The sequence below is a fragment of the Juglans regia genome, chromosome 7 (genome assembly GCF_001411555.2).
Source record: "Juglans regia cultivar Chandler chromosome 7, Walnut 2.0, whole genome shotgun sequence".
Classification (NCBI taxonomy): Eukaryota; Viridiplantae; Streptophyta; class Magnoliopsida; order Fagales; family Juglandaceae; genus Juglans; species Juglans regia.
In genome coordinates, this window is record NC_049907.1 from 34,999,603 (window position 1) to 35,014,972 (window position 15,370).

Genomic DNA, 15,370 nt, shown 5'->3' on the forward strand with positions numbered 1-15,370 from the left:
ATTGTGAGGAGTTTAGAGTAAATAAGCAAGTGCTAGTTTCTTTTTCAATTGGGAAATACCAGGATGTGGTGCTTTGTGATGTAGTGCCTATGCATACTGGCCATATTTTGTTAGGGAGGCTGTGGCAATGAGGACCAACCAGAGCTAAAAAGTGAGATTGATAAAATAAAAATAAAAATAAAAAATAAAAAAAGGAGTAAAAGTGAGGATGAGATTGAGGAAAAAAGAAATAGTGAGACTGAAAATGAGAGAGAGAGAAAAATGAGAGAGAAAAAAGATGAGGGTGAGGTTGAAACCTCAAGAAAAAGAGAAAATAAGTTGAAAAATAATTGTAAGATTGAGAGTTCAAAAAAAGAGGAGAGTGAAAGAAAAAAAGATAGTAAAAAGGAAAAAGAGAGTGAGAGGAAAAAAAAGAACGATGCCGAAATATCAAGAGAAATAGAGAGTGAAAAAGAAAATAAAGAGGTGGTCGAGTGTAAAAAACAAAAAGAGTGGAGCCACAAGAAAAAAAAAAGAAAGAAAGATTGCAAAGAGAAACAGAAAAACAAAAGTAAGTTTTTATGCTAAGGCAATCTTTTATACTAACGAATTTAACGACCATTTGCCTAGTATTGTTGATTCTTTGTTGAAGGGATATGAGGTCATGATTCCTAGCAGTGTGTTTAGTGAGTTGCCACCTATTATAAAGATAGAGCATTACATTGATTTTGTACTTGGTGCGACAATCCCTACCCGACCTTTCTTTGAAAAATATAAATCATTGACACACTTAAAGAGACAAGATAAGTTGTTGATTAGAATGCATGATAAGTGAGAAGACAGTATTGAGACTTTTTCTCATGTAATTAAATACACACAAAGTAAGAAAAATTTTATGGTTGATGCTTTAGTAAGAAAGTATGTCATTTACATACTTGAAGTGACAATGTAAGTTGCTGACTAGAATGCATGCTAAGTGGGAGGACTGTATTGAGAATTTTTCACATGTAATCAAATACACACAAGGTAAGAAAAATTTTGTAGTTGATGCTTTAGTAAGAATGTATGTCATTTTCTTCATTTTAGATGTAAAGTTATTAGGATTTGAATATGATAAGATGCTAATAATGATGAATTTGCAACTGTGTATGGAGCGTGTGAGAAGGCATCGCTTGGTAAGTGTTATACACTAGATTGATATTTGTTTAGAGAAAATAAATTTTGTGAGCCTACTAGTCTTATGTGTGAGATGCTAGTGCATTTATGTGGTTTGTTTGGTCATTTTGGTGTAAAGAAGATTTTAGACGTGTTGCATGAATGTTTGTGGGAGTATCATTTGTCATTCATTGACATGTTGTATGAACGTTTGAGGGAGTATCATTTGTCTTTCATTGAGTTTACGTATAATTGGAGTGGTCATTTTGATGTAAAGAAACTTTAGATGTGTTCCACGAACATTTGTGAGAGTATTGTTTGCCGCTCATTGAATTTACATATAATTGGAGTATTCATGCTACTACTAAATTTTCACCTTTTGAAATTATAAACTTAATCAATTTACTCCTTTAGATTTAATGCCTTTACTGTTGATGACATGAGTAGCTTGGATGGACTTTTCCAAATTTTTGAACAAATTAATGATAATGCATATCAAGTGGATCGTTCAGGTAAGTATAATATTTTTGCTATTTTCAATGTTACTAACATTTTTTCTTTTGATGCAGGTGGAGATTCGAGATCGAATCTTTTTGAGGAGAGGGGGAATAATGGGCACCAAGATAGACCTAGTATTAAAGATCCTTTACAAGTTTCAGATGTGCCAATTACAAGATCAAGACTCAAGAAAATCAAGGAGACAATGCAAGGATTGATGCAATCCACTTGGGATGAGTCTAGCAAGAGCCCAACATTCAATATGCGTTTGAAGGATGAAGATCCAGTTTTGATTCATTTGATACAAGCTATGGAAGAATGCAACAACATGACTTAAAGGCTTTGGGTACTTGAAGACTTTCAACTTGTTTAATTTATTTAAATGACTTATTTTATTAGTTTAGAATAATTGAGTTTATTTTGAGAATGACTTAAGGGGGCACCCCGCCTATTCAAGAGCATGTTGGAAGAGTTATTATTTTGTTGAACTAGGGTTTCAAGAAATTACTGTATCTGAGTACTGTAGACGTAATACTATTCACTCAGGAGTATTTTTGGAAGATGGAGGTTTATTTTTGCTAGGGTTTCAAGAAGTTACTGTAGCCGAGTACTGTAGACGCGGCACTATTCACTCAGGGATATTTTTGGAAGATGGAGATTTATTTTGGCTAGAGTCTTAATTAGGTTTTGGTTTACATATTCTTTGTAGCCTCATTTTAATAAGTTTATGAAATTTGATGAATTTATTTATTCTGTGTTGAGTTTATCTCCTCTTGTTCTTGATTGAACTTTTGAACTTATCAAAGGTAAATCACAACCTTTGTGGCGTTCCTCCTTGTAATCTGAGTTCTTGAAACATGTTTTTCAACGGGTCTAGATTTTAATATAATTTAGGTTCTTGAAACGAGTTTTCAATAGTCTAGATTCTCCATCCATTGGCTTGATTTTGACTTTCTTGGATGAGTTTTCAAGTTGATTGTGGGTTCAAGAGATTTCATTCCATTCCCACGGGTCTGTCAATAGGGAAGAGCCAATTGTAAATGAGACTGCAGAAAATTTACCGCCTGTTGTTGGTGTGGAAAATCCTACGATGAATGGTAAGGAAATAGATGGGGCAGTGGAGGATTTGGTGCTGGTTACATCGGAATTAAATCCTCCTATTGTTGATGTTCTGGTACCTGAGATAGAAGACCCAACAATGCTAGTGGAACCGGTGGTCAAACCTGAGAATGAAAATCCATTGGTGCTTGATCATGTTGGTGGCGTGATGACGGAAACAGAGGGCACAAAGGATTTGAGGTTGGAATATAATGATCCTGAATGCGCTAGGAATACTACGGGTGTTGTTCAGGGGGGGTCGTCACTGATTGGCTGCTCGAATCTGATTCAGAATGTGGAATTGTTTGAGGTTTCAATAGCCAATGGGAGAGTGGAGACATCTGAGGTGCAGACAGAGACAATGGTGGCAGAGGAATCTACGGATGAACTAGGAGAGGAGATGCTTGTGCGGGAAAATATAGTTTCGGAGTCGAAGACAGAAATTCGATCAGAGGTATTCCTACAGGAGAAAGAATATCTTATGGAGTCGGAGCCCAATGAAGGTAAGAATAAATACAAGAAAAATTTGTTTGTTAAAATTCGAAGTTCTTCCCGGGTTCATGCCCGAGTTTCTAACCTTGCTCATTGATTGATTCCATTTTTGTATGGAATATTAAAGGGGTTGGGACCTCTCAGAGCAGATTAAAGAAGTTGATTGGAAAATTGAAGCCGAAAATTGTTTCTCTTTTAGAGCATTTTCAAAATTTAGAGGGTGCTCGTCAATTGGCAAGACGGTTGAATTTTGATAATTTTATTTCTAATGAGGTTGAAGGGGCAAAATATGGATTTTCTAGAATAATAATTATGAGGTGCAATTTGTTCGGATGGGTATGCAATTTATTTCTATTATGGTTGGTGAAGGAAACTTGAAGTTTTTGCTTACAATAATCTATGCCAAATGTACCTTGGCGGAGAGACATTTCCTTTGGGACAATCTCAACATAAATAATTTGGGGTCGGATCCTTGTGTCTTTGTGGGTGATTTTAACATTATACGGAATGATTCAGAAAGGTGGAGAAGTAGGCCTCTACCTAGTGGGGCTATGGATGATTTTAATAATTGGATCCATCAAGGGGGTCTTACGGAAATGACTTCGAAAGGGAGTGTTTTTTCTTGGTGTAATGGGAAATTGGGGCTTGCTCATTCTTGGGAGCAGCTTGATCGTGCTCTCATGGATGGTTCTTTTCTTGCTTTGTTTCCTAGTGCTATTTGTTCATATTTGTCGTCTTCCACTTCAGATCGTGCTCCAATGTTCATTGAATTAATGAAAGATCCTTTCTCTTATGGCTTGGCTCCGTTCCATTTCCAGCAAATATGGGTGAATCACCAGGATTTTTTAGACTGTGTTCGGACAGCCTGGGATGTTCGAGTGGATGGGTCGGGTTGACTAGAAAATTAAAGCAAACAAAAGTGGCGCTTCAGGAATGGAATAAAATGGTATTTGGTCATACTTTGGGTCATATTGATGCTCTTGAAAAACAGGTTGAGGAGATTGAGCAACAACTTCAATTAAATTGGGAGGATAACTTGGAGGGAAACTACATGAGGTAGTTTTGGATTTGGCTAGTTAGAGGTGACGAGAAGAATTGAGATTGGCACAAATGGCCAAGTTAAAATGGCAGGTGGATGGCGATCGGAATACCAAGTTTTTTCATGCTTGCCTTGCCAATAAAAGAAGAAAAAGAGTGCTGGAAATGCGATCAAATACGGTGATTTATGAGATGCCAGAAAGTATTCACCAAGGGGTAGTAGAATTTTTCTCTTCTTTCGTTCAAGGGGATCCACCGGTAGAGCAGCCTAGCCTAGAAGAGTACATTGCACCAATCATTTCAGAGGAGGAAAATGCCTCTCTCACTCGTCTGCCTACTCTTGAGGAAGTTTTTGAGGCTTTGTCATCCATTCCGTCTCAGAGTGCACAAGGTCCTGACGAATTTGGGTTGGGTTTTTATAAAACATGCTAGGAGGTGGTTAAAGCTGATGTGTGGAAAGCAGTTTTAGAATTCTTTATGTCCAAAAACTTTGCTAAGTTCTTTACGGCCTCATATTTGGTGTTAATACCAAATGTGGAGTCGACTACAGGTTTTGATAAGTTCCGCCCCATTAGCCTTTGTTCTGTTTTTTATAAAATTTGCTCCAAGATTATTGTATCTCTTTTAACAGGTCTATTGCCTTGTCTGATTTCTCTTGAGCAATGTGGCTTTATTCCTAGACGAAGTATCTTTGAGAGCATTAGTCTCACCTAGGAAATGGTTCAATCTATTAATAAAAGAATTCATGGGGGCAATATTATGTTGAAAGTGGATATGGCAAAAGTATATGATCGCGTGGATTGGGCTTTTCTTATCACAATATTGTGCATGTTTGGCTTTTCTTCTCTATTCTGTGATTTGGTGCATTTTTGTATTTCTAGTCTTTGGTATTCGGTTATGATGAATGGTACGGTCAAGCATTTCTTCCCGATGGCCGAGGTCTTCATCAATGTGATCCGCTGTCACCTTATTTGTTCATCATTCAGCAAGAGGTACTATCCCATTGATCCATGGCAGTGTGCGAGAGCACAAGTTTGGGCTTTTTTCTTAGGCCCGAGGTAAGCCTATTGCTTCTCATTTGATGTATGCTAATGATGTTATGATATTTTCAATGGATGTATGACGTTGATTTGAGTTCTTTAGCAAATTCTGAGCCAATATGAGAGGTGGTCGAGACAGACTATTAATATACAAAAATCGGCGTTATATTGTTCGAATAAAATTTCCTCTAGGCAAAAGCGGAGACTTTTACGTGGTACTGGGTTCTTGGAGGGAACTTTTCCTTTCAAATACTTGGGAGTGCTGATAATTTTGGAAAGACTTAAGCAGGTGCACTTAGAAGAAATGGTGAATAAAGTGAAACAAAAAATTAGTGGCTGGAAGATGAGACTCCTATCTACTGGTGGAAAACTCATTATGTTGTGGCATGTTACATCCAGCATGGCGATTCATCTCTTTGCTGTTTTACAGGTCCCTCAAATTACTATATCCAAGATCCACAAGTTGATGAGTTGTTTCTTTTGGGGAGAACTTGATGGGCGAGATAAAAGGAAATGGGTGGCATGGAATCATATTTGCAAACCTATGGAAGAAGGGGGGCTCGGGTTATGGCCCTTCAGGACATTCAGAAAGCTTTACATATGTGTTTTGCTTGGAACCTTATTCAAGGTAATTCTTTATAGACCAATTTTTTCAAAACAAAATATGTGGGATCGAAACCTTGGTTCCTAAGACAAGCCTCTAAAGGGTCTAGATTTTGGCAAATGGCTGCTAATTGTATTCCGTTGTTGTTGAATAATTCTAATTGGAAGATTAGAGAATGTGAGATTTTTTTCTGGTATGATAAATGGAGGGATAATAGTCCTCTAATGAATGAAATACCACTAGTGGGTTCTCCATTATTAAAAATTAAAGACTGTCGGTTGTCGGATAGTTGGGATGTGAACCTTTTTGAAAGCTTAGTAGGGCATGATAAGGTGGATGAGATTTTAATCTCTTTATCATGGCCTAATTTTGTAAAGGATGTTCTTGTTTGGACTCCAATGGAGACAGGTATGTTCTCCAGCAGATCTGCTTGTAATTGTATTCGTGTCAGAGGTTCTCCTTTGGATTGGCATGCTTGGATTTGGCATAAGAACCTTCCTTTAAAAATGTTTATACATTTTTTGAGGGCTTGGCATATGACATTGAGTGTGGATGATAAGGTTGCGCCGTATTGGTATTTCCTTTATTTCCAAATGTGATTGTTGTAATGTAGGTCATATTGAAGATATGAACCATGTGCTCTTTAAGGGTGATTTTCCTAAAAAAGTATGGTCCTTTTTTGGCTCCCTATTTGGTATTCCTATTGGAAGATCTTGGAAACAGAATTCTGGGACTTGGTTCAGGCGTGCTAGCTTATCTTCTCAGGTGGGATTAATAGTGGGCATCATGCCCATCATTGTTACTTGGCGCTTATTGAGAAGAAGATGTCTTGCTCGAATGGAATGTATTCTAGAAACTCATGAAACTGTTGTCCATTCTATTTGTGTGTAGTTAGGTTCCCTTTGTCAGGTGGCTAAACAACCTAAGCGATTGTCCTGCCAGGATGGCATGATCCTCGAGGCCCTGTGGATTAAACTGGTGGTTCCTAAATTCCCTTGTTGCAAAGTGGTAAGGTGGGTTAAGCCACCGTTGGGGTGGCACAAACTGAATACGGATGGTAGCAGTCTCAACAACCCAGGTTCTTGTGGCATTGGTGGGGTTATTCGTAACGAATCAGGGAGGCTTGTTCAAGCATATGCCTCACATGTTGGCATTGGTTCCAATAATAAAGTGGAACTGCTTCTTCAAGGTTTGAGAATTTGTAAAGCATTAAATATTACTAATGTGATAGTAGAAATGGAATTGAAGGCCATCTCTTGGTGGCTTAGAGGGAGATGTGGTGTATGGTACCTAGAGAATTTTTGGGAGGAAATTGTTGGGCTATCCCGTACTATTCACTACCTTTTTCAGCATGTTTTTCGTGAAGATAATAGGGTGGCGGATTGGTTAGCCAAGGCTGGGGTTTCTGGCGCAGAATTGGCTTATTCTAATAATTGTAATATGCCTCAGATTCTTAAAGGATTGCTCCGTTTGGATATTTTAGGCCTTCACTCTTACGATGTTAGGTCGGGTTTTTTTTTTCTATGGTTTTATTTTCATTCGTGCTCCATAGGCTTGTCATAGAAAAGTTTTTTTGGCTGTGGCATCCTTGGGTTTCTCCTTGGGCCTTGTTTTTTGTTACTACGGTATTCCTTCTCCAAAAGTGGGATTTTTTTTTCAATAAACATGGGAGGGGGTCACTATTATGTGACCTTTCGCTCTTTAAAAAAAAAAAAACTTATGATTATATCTAGTATTATTTATATTTAGGCCTCGTTTAGTTTTACAGATGAGATGAAAGTTAAATAAAATATTATAAAAATATAATTTTTATTTTGAGATTTGAAAAAATTAGATTATTTATAGTATTTTATTTAAAAATTAAGAAAAATTATAATAATTAGATGAGATAAGATATGATGAGAATATTTGTGAAAACAAATCAAACCTCATTAGAAGACAAAAACATGACGCTATGGTTTTAAACAATTAGTTTGTTATCACAACTATTTTCATCTCATTTTATCTAATCATTACAACTTTCTCAAATTTTCACATAAAATAAAATAAACAATTCAACTTTTTCAAATCTCAAAACAAAAATAATATTAAAAAAATATATTCTAACGATATTTTATTCAACTTTCAACTTTTATCTTAATTCATCTTATCTCATTTACAAAAACAAACGAGGTTATTCTCCTCTATCACATTTCATTCTCTTTCTTCTTATTAAATAAAAATAATAATTTCCAAAATTGAACAAAATTGATATAATTAATAAATATAAACTAAAAGTGAAATATTTTAATGATTACAAAAAATTAAATTATAAAGTGATGTGGCTTGATATAGTACATCGGATTGTAAAATTACTTTTAATATAAAATAATTATAATAAATCATAGGTATTTTAAATCACATGTATAAAATAAGGCTATGTTTAGATCTTTAACTGAGTTGAGATGAGTTGAGTTTTTTTATTAATAGTAGTGAGTTGAGATGGTGAAGTGAGTTTTGTGGGATCCATCTAAGATAAATTTAGACGTATTTATGGGAAGTTCAAAAAGGTTGTGGGTCCCGCGTATAAAAATGTGTTAAGTTAACAAAAATTGTAGGTCCCATATGTAAAGAAATTTTGAATTGATTGATGTTTAATGATTTGGGATTTGTGTGTTTGAATGTTAGATTAGACTTAAATTTGAACTCAATTTAGATGAGCTCATGTTCCAAACGAAACCGACCCCGTTTGAATGTTGAGTTGAGTTTTTTATGAATAGTAGTGAGTTTCGTTTAGATGTTAAGTTGAGTTGAGATTAGTTGAGTTTTTTATGAATAATAGTGAGTTGAGATGGTAGAATGAATTTTGTGGGGCCTACCTAAAATAAGTTTAGATATGTTTGGATGTGTAGATGAACTTAGATGTATTTATGAGAAGTTGAAAAAGGTTATGGGTTCTGCGTGTAAAGATGTATTGAGTTAAAAAAGGTTTTGGGTCTCACGTATAAAGAGATTTTGAGTTGAGATGAATTTAATAATTCGAGAATTGATTGTTTAGATATTAGATTCAGTTTAAAATTAGATTGAACTAAATTAATCTCAGTTTAATCTAAATTAGAAACGGTTCTGAATCAAGGCAGGTTGTGAATTTATTTTTATATAAGAAAATTGTTACTTTACCCACTTAATTTGCCCCCTTATTTTACACCTCATGCATTTTAATTTTTCTTAATTTTTTTCTTTATTTAATAGTTAAAGAAGTGACTATTAGTATATTAATATTTTTTTTTATAATTTTTAAAAATATTTTAAAGTGATAAAAAAATATGAGTAAAAAAGTTAAAAAAATTAAAATGATAAATTTGACCTAACGGTCACTTAGAACGGACTACTTAAAACGGCATAATAGCATTGTTTAAAACGGCAGAGTAACATCGTTCTTTTACATAATATTCTGTATCTACGGCACTTCTCAAATTAAAATGAATGCTCTGAACTCGAGCCACGTTACGTATTTACCAATCTGATTAAGAAAAGGGTACAAGTGAAAGTGACATGACGTGGAGGACTATTTGGGTTGGGACTTGGGCGCTATCATCATATGGCGTTTGACAAAAGGATCGTGCCAAGAAAACTGAAGGTCATTTTGTTTTTAATTTTTTGAAATTTTTTTATACTTTTAAATATTGTAAAAAAAAAAAACAATATCATATTAAAAAATAAAATAAAATAACTATCCAATCCACTTTCGGAACTCCATGCATTTTCCTTAACAAAAAGGAATCAATTAATGGAATGCATGATGTTGAGGCAACGGTGTGTGAGCCTAGCTAGTACCACTTCCACTTCTTCTTCTTCTTCTTCTTCCATATGTTAATACTGAAACAAACGCACATGCATGCATGCTAGCTTCGTTTGTGCGTCTCCTGTTTTGCCTGCAGGGCCACTCAAAGTGCACGCATGCATGGTTGGTGGAGATGGAATCACATTTTAGACCGATCTCTTCGGTCGAGGTTCGAGAATTAACCATCCAAATATGATTGCATAGCCATATCTCTTTATACTTAAAAGCGTATATAATATATGAATAATAATAAACAGTAATAAATAATAATTCTTGTTTAACATTTTTATTCTATCAATGCCCTTAGTAGTTAGGTGTTATTACGATTTTAGTCTTACTTTTTGTGTTTTACTTTTTTCATTTGCACTTTATCAGTCACTCTTATTTGATTTGTCATTACGATTTTAGTCTTCTGGTTTTGTCAGCCAATCCTTCATCTTGAGTCTCTAGATTTGATCCAATGGTAGAGGTTAAAACATTAAAAATAAACTAACTTAAATATATAATTAAAATATAAATATCATATCATACATTTAAAATTAACTTTAATTTATAAAATATTAATATTTCATCATTAAATAAATGATGAAATTTTGCTAAATATTTTTAAGAGAGTAAAACCATATAAATAATTAGAAATTTTAAAATAATTTAAATCTAATAATAATTAGACTATTTACTAATCAATCTTATGTACTCTTTTAATTTTGATGATTGTGAACTAACATCTAATTCAATTATTCAAGATTATGTGCTTCATTTAGGAACTCACACTTTATTTACGTTTTGGATACATTATTTTCAAGAATTTTATTTTTTCTTCCAGTTAGGCAAATGTGGCAAACGTACTTTGCACGTTAAACCACTGCTAGTGTGTGTGTATATATATATATATATATATATATATATATATGTGGCTGAGGGATGAAGTGGCGACTGAGCCTAAAAGGGTTCAAAATGCGTCACTTTTGTCGGTCCGGTTTGGATAGTGAAAGTAATTCATTTTATCTAATCATTATATATTTTTTTAAATTTTTACATAAAATATAATAAATAATTTAATATTTTTAAATTCTAAAAAAATAATAATATTAACATATAATAATAATTTTTATTTAATTTTTATCTTAATTTATCTCATTTCAACTCACTATTCAAACAACACATAATGAATCAAGCTGCCTTCATGAAAATATCTTATGTACACATTGTCCGTAAAATATACAGAGAAATATTATTTTTATATTATATTTGATTTTTTTTAAAATATTATACAAAGAAATATTATTGACGCGATACGTTTTAAATGGTGATCTATTTATATACTTATAACATGTCACAAAACAAATATAGCAACACGCGTGTATGTCGTATAAACAAGCGTGCAGGTAAATGATAAAATATAAAATAAGAAATAACATTACCTAAGTAAATATAACTCCCGTCCAACACATTAGTGAAGGCCAAGATCCTTTGATATTAATAATATCTTAATTTTTTACTAAGAGAATTAAGGATAGTACGTTTGAATAGTGAGAAGTGTTGAAAATATTTATGAATAGTAGTGAAAAAGTAATAAAAAAGTAATAATAAAATATTGAATAATAATAAAAAGTAGGTGAAAAGTAATGAATAGTATAAAAGTAGATAAAAAAGTAATAATAAAGTAAAGAATAGTAGTGAGAGTACTTGAGGTACTCTCACTTGCCAAACATACCCGAATAAAAAAAAACACACTAGCTAAGCGGACTAATTATAATAATAATAAAATAATTATATTTTAAGATCTTTACATCACATATTATTTAAGTGATATAATTTAATTTAAAAGATAAATTTTAAATTTTAAATTTTATAAATTAAATTATGTTAAATAAATTATGTATGATATAAAACAACTCATAAAAAATATTAATTTTTTAATTTTTGTATAAATATAAGATCAATGCTGCTGGGTACAACCGGCCAGCGTAAACGTGGGGTAACTGGCTGGCCCACGTGGAAGAGAAAAAAAAATAATGCAAAAATACAAACAGAAACGGAAAAGGCAAAGAAAAAAAAAGGAAGGAAGAAGGTGGGAAAGCTAAAAGCTGAGAGCAGAGAGCAGAGAGCAGTATTGAAGCTGAGATTTTCTTCTTCTTTAGGCCAGTAGCAAATCAGAGCTGGTATGTTGAAGCATTTCTCCACCTAGAAAAAAAAACCCATCTCTTGATTTCATCAAAACTTATCTCTTAGATTTTATCGTTAACATATTTCTTTCAAACCTATTTCAGATTTTTGACAAACCTATTTCTTATATTTTTCCCAAAACTCATTTTCAACCCATTTCTATTGTTTCTTGTTGATCTTTCTAGATAAACCTCTGTTTATAGACAAATTTTCCGTCGTCAACTTCAAAGCTAGCTTTCTCTTTCCTTCTCTTGCAGCCTCTAAAATAGTCAGAAAAAAAAAAAGGGAAAGGGACCATGTCTGCTGCGAGTGCCATTACTTGGATTTCCTTCTTAAAGCATAAAACCAACTATTCTATTGTATCTCTCATTTTGTCTTCAATTTTTCAAAATGCAAAATTTCAATTTTTGTAATGGATAAATATAGCAATCATTTGGACATGGGGAACTCTGCTCTTGTTTCACTCAGTGAAACTTGTTTTATGGCAGTGCTACTAACTATAAGACGAGTCTTTGGCTAAAAAAAAAAAAAGGCCATGGGAAGAACATATACCATCTCCAGAATTCCAAGTGAGCCTCTCGTCGATTTTCCGTCTCTGTGAGCACTAGAAGGGTTTCTTAGTAGAGATGATGAAGTGGTCTTCGATAGTGGCTTTGTGAGTTCGCAGAGACAACTGAGGGTGGAGAAAATGAAGGGAAGAGATTGGCTTCGTGGAGAAGACGTTGGGCAACGGTGCGTTTTGAGACATCAAACGAAACGGAGCATTTCATCTCTACGTAGGATTGGTTCCCCAAAGGTTTCCCAAGACAGTTGTATAAAGTATTTTTCATATAGATTAATAAAGGTAAGTAAAGGAACATTATTGGACACCACGCACGTTTTTTCATGGAAGAAGCAAAAAAGAATCCATGACTTGCTTTTGAAGTTTCGCATCCAATATGTTAATGATACATATCTCCCATGTGATTTATATGTGATAATAAATATTTACATAAATTATGATCGTTTTGATACATTCGGCATAGTTTGGATATCGAGAATATCTCATTATTATTTATTATTTTATTATTATTTTTTTAATATTACTTACTATTATTTAATATTCTATCATTATTTTTTTTATTTTTTTATTACTATTTATAGAATATCTCAGAATACCTCACTATTCAAACACAACCAAAATTCTGTAGCTGTGAAGTACACAATTAATTCCTTTTTATTTTTGGCTTGTTTTGTTTGTTTGGAATTGAGTAGAAAATAGGTAGATTTTTCATAGTAAAGTTTTTAATTGTAAAACTTTATTAAAAATATTTATTTATAAAAAGTTGTTTACTAATTAATAAACATACAATTAAAACACTTAAATAATTAGTTGAGGTATTTTAAAAAAAAAAATGTAGTGGAGATTCTCAAGGAAAATCTCAATTTATGACTCGTTTGTTTTCGTATATGAGATTAGATGAGTTGAGATTAAAGTTAAAAAGTTGAATAAAATATTGTTAAAATATATATTTTAATATCTTTTTTATTTTGAATTTGAAAAAGTTGAATTATTTATTTTATTTTATATTAGAAGTTGAGAAATTTGTAATAATTAAATAAGATAAAATGAGATGAGATATTTTCTGAAAACAAACGAGGCCTAATGTTTTTTCAAAAAGAGGAATTTTAGTTTTTTTTATGGGCTTAAAGCAGTGTTTAGAAATTTATCAAACATACTTTTTTACTTTAAAAAAGCTTTTAGGCTGTTTAAAGTAATTTTAAACATATAAACCAACCCAAACCCAAACCGATACTAGAAAGTGCTACTTCCATAACCTTAATTTGTTAATAAAGAATAAAGGGACACTGATTCGTCAACGCCTTTTTCGACTTACAAGCAAGACGAATATGCACGACTTTTATTTAGAAGATCTAACCATTAATGGACACATTGATATATGATAGGGAAATAATGTCCCATTTATTAAGAAAATCATACACACTAATAATTAATTAGGAAATGCTAGTTAGCTCCCTCAAGTGCATGGTACCCCTCAAAGTTATAGCTAGAGTATTTTTTTTTTTTTTTTGAAATGTTTAAATAAGGAAAAATACTAATTTGTCTCTAAATTTGATCGCTAGTGTATTTTGAAATTTTTTAATATTTAAAAAAGTCATCACTAGTGAATTTGTTTATTTTTTTAACATCTTTTAAGATTAAAAAAAATGCACTAGCAATATTGTTAAACAATAATATATTGGTAGCTCAGTACTTAAGAGCACTGGTATTTGCATATTCAAAATTTGAAAAAATGTAGATAAAATGATCTTCTTCAAAAAGTGAAAGCTTGAAATATGAGCTATAGTAATTTTAAGTATATCTTTAAATTTAAAAATTTATTGTTCATCTTTAAAAGTAATATTTTATTATAAAAATTATTTCAACTGCTTTGCTTTTCAGTTTTCATTTCCTCCTAACACCATTTTACTTTAATTTTTGTGTTCGGTTTTGAAATATGTAAAGAAAGAAATATTATTATTAATTAACATATAGTTAGTGTAATTATAAAATATGAAAAAATAAATAAAAATATTATTATTATAAAAATATTATTATATTATTATTTTGACTAATTCAATGTAGGGTTATCGCTAGAGAGATTTTGGATTTATGAAAATCATATACCTTTCATCAAATTTTAAATATGGCTTTGATGACGCCAATGCTAATACTAAATAAGTTACCACAAGTGTATTTTGTGTGTTTTTTTTTTTCACATTTAAAAAAACACCCAAAATATTGCACTAGGGGTACACTTGAGGGGACCCTAATTAATTTACCATGCCGATAAAAAAAATACACTCCTTAAAACAAGGATAAACAAGATCTTCTATAATTAATAGGGTATGAGACTTTATTTTAGACACTATTATAATTATATTTTCAAAACAATACGAGAGAGTAATTCTATATACGATAGTAGAATGCGTAAATAATGTACAATTATTTTAAAAAAGAGTGAGATCTATTATTAAAAAATTAATTAATTTTTTTCATATGAATCTTATATTTATTTATTTTCAAAGTAATTATGCAGTGCTTGTGTACTCTACAACTGCAAATATATTCTCTCGTTTAATCAATATCACTTAAGAATAATTGATAAGATTTACGAGTCTGATAATTTCTCAAAATGCAAATTTCATGACTTATCTCATCCTTTTTTTAACAAAAAATAAAAAAGAAAAAGAAAAAGAAAAAAGAAATATAACTTCTTGCATGTTGGTTAATTGGACTTGCATATATTTCATATACGATCAAGTAGAACACGGACACAGAATTCTAATGATTACTAGAGTATTGTTTCAAGACGTGTGAAATTAGGTTTTTCACCCTTTCATCACGTAATGCCATTGACGAATTCTACAATTTTTTTTATAAAGAGAATACGCTATAATGGATTTTTTTAATCAATATATTTATAAAAGTAA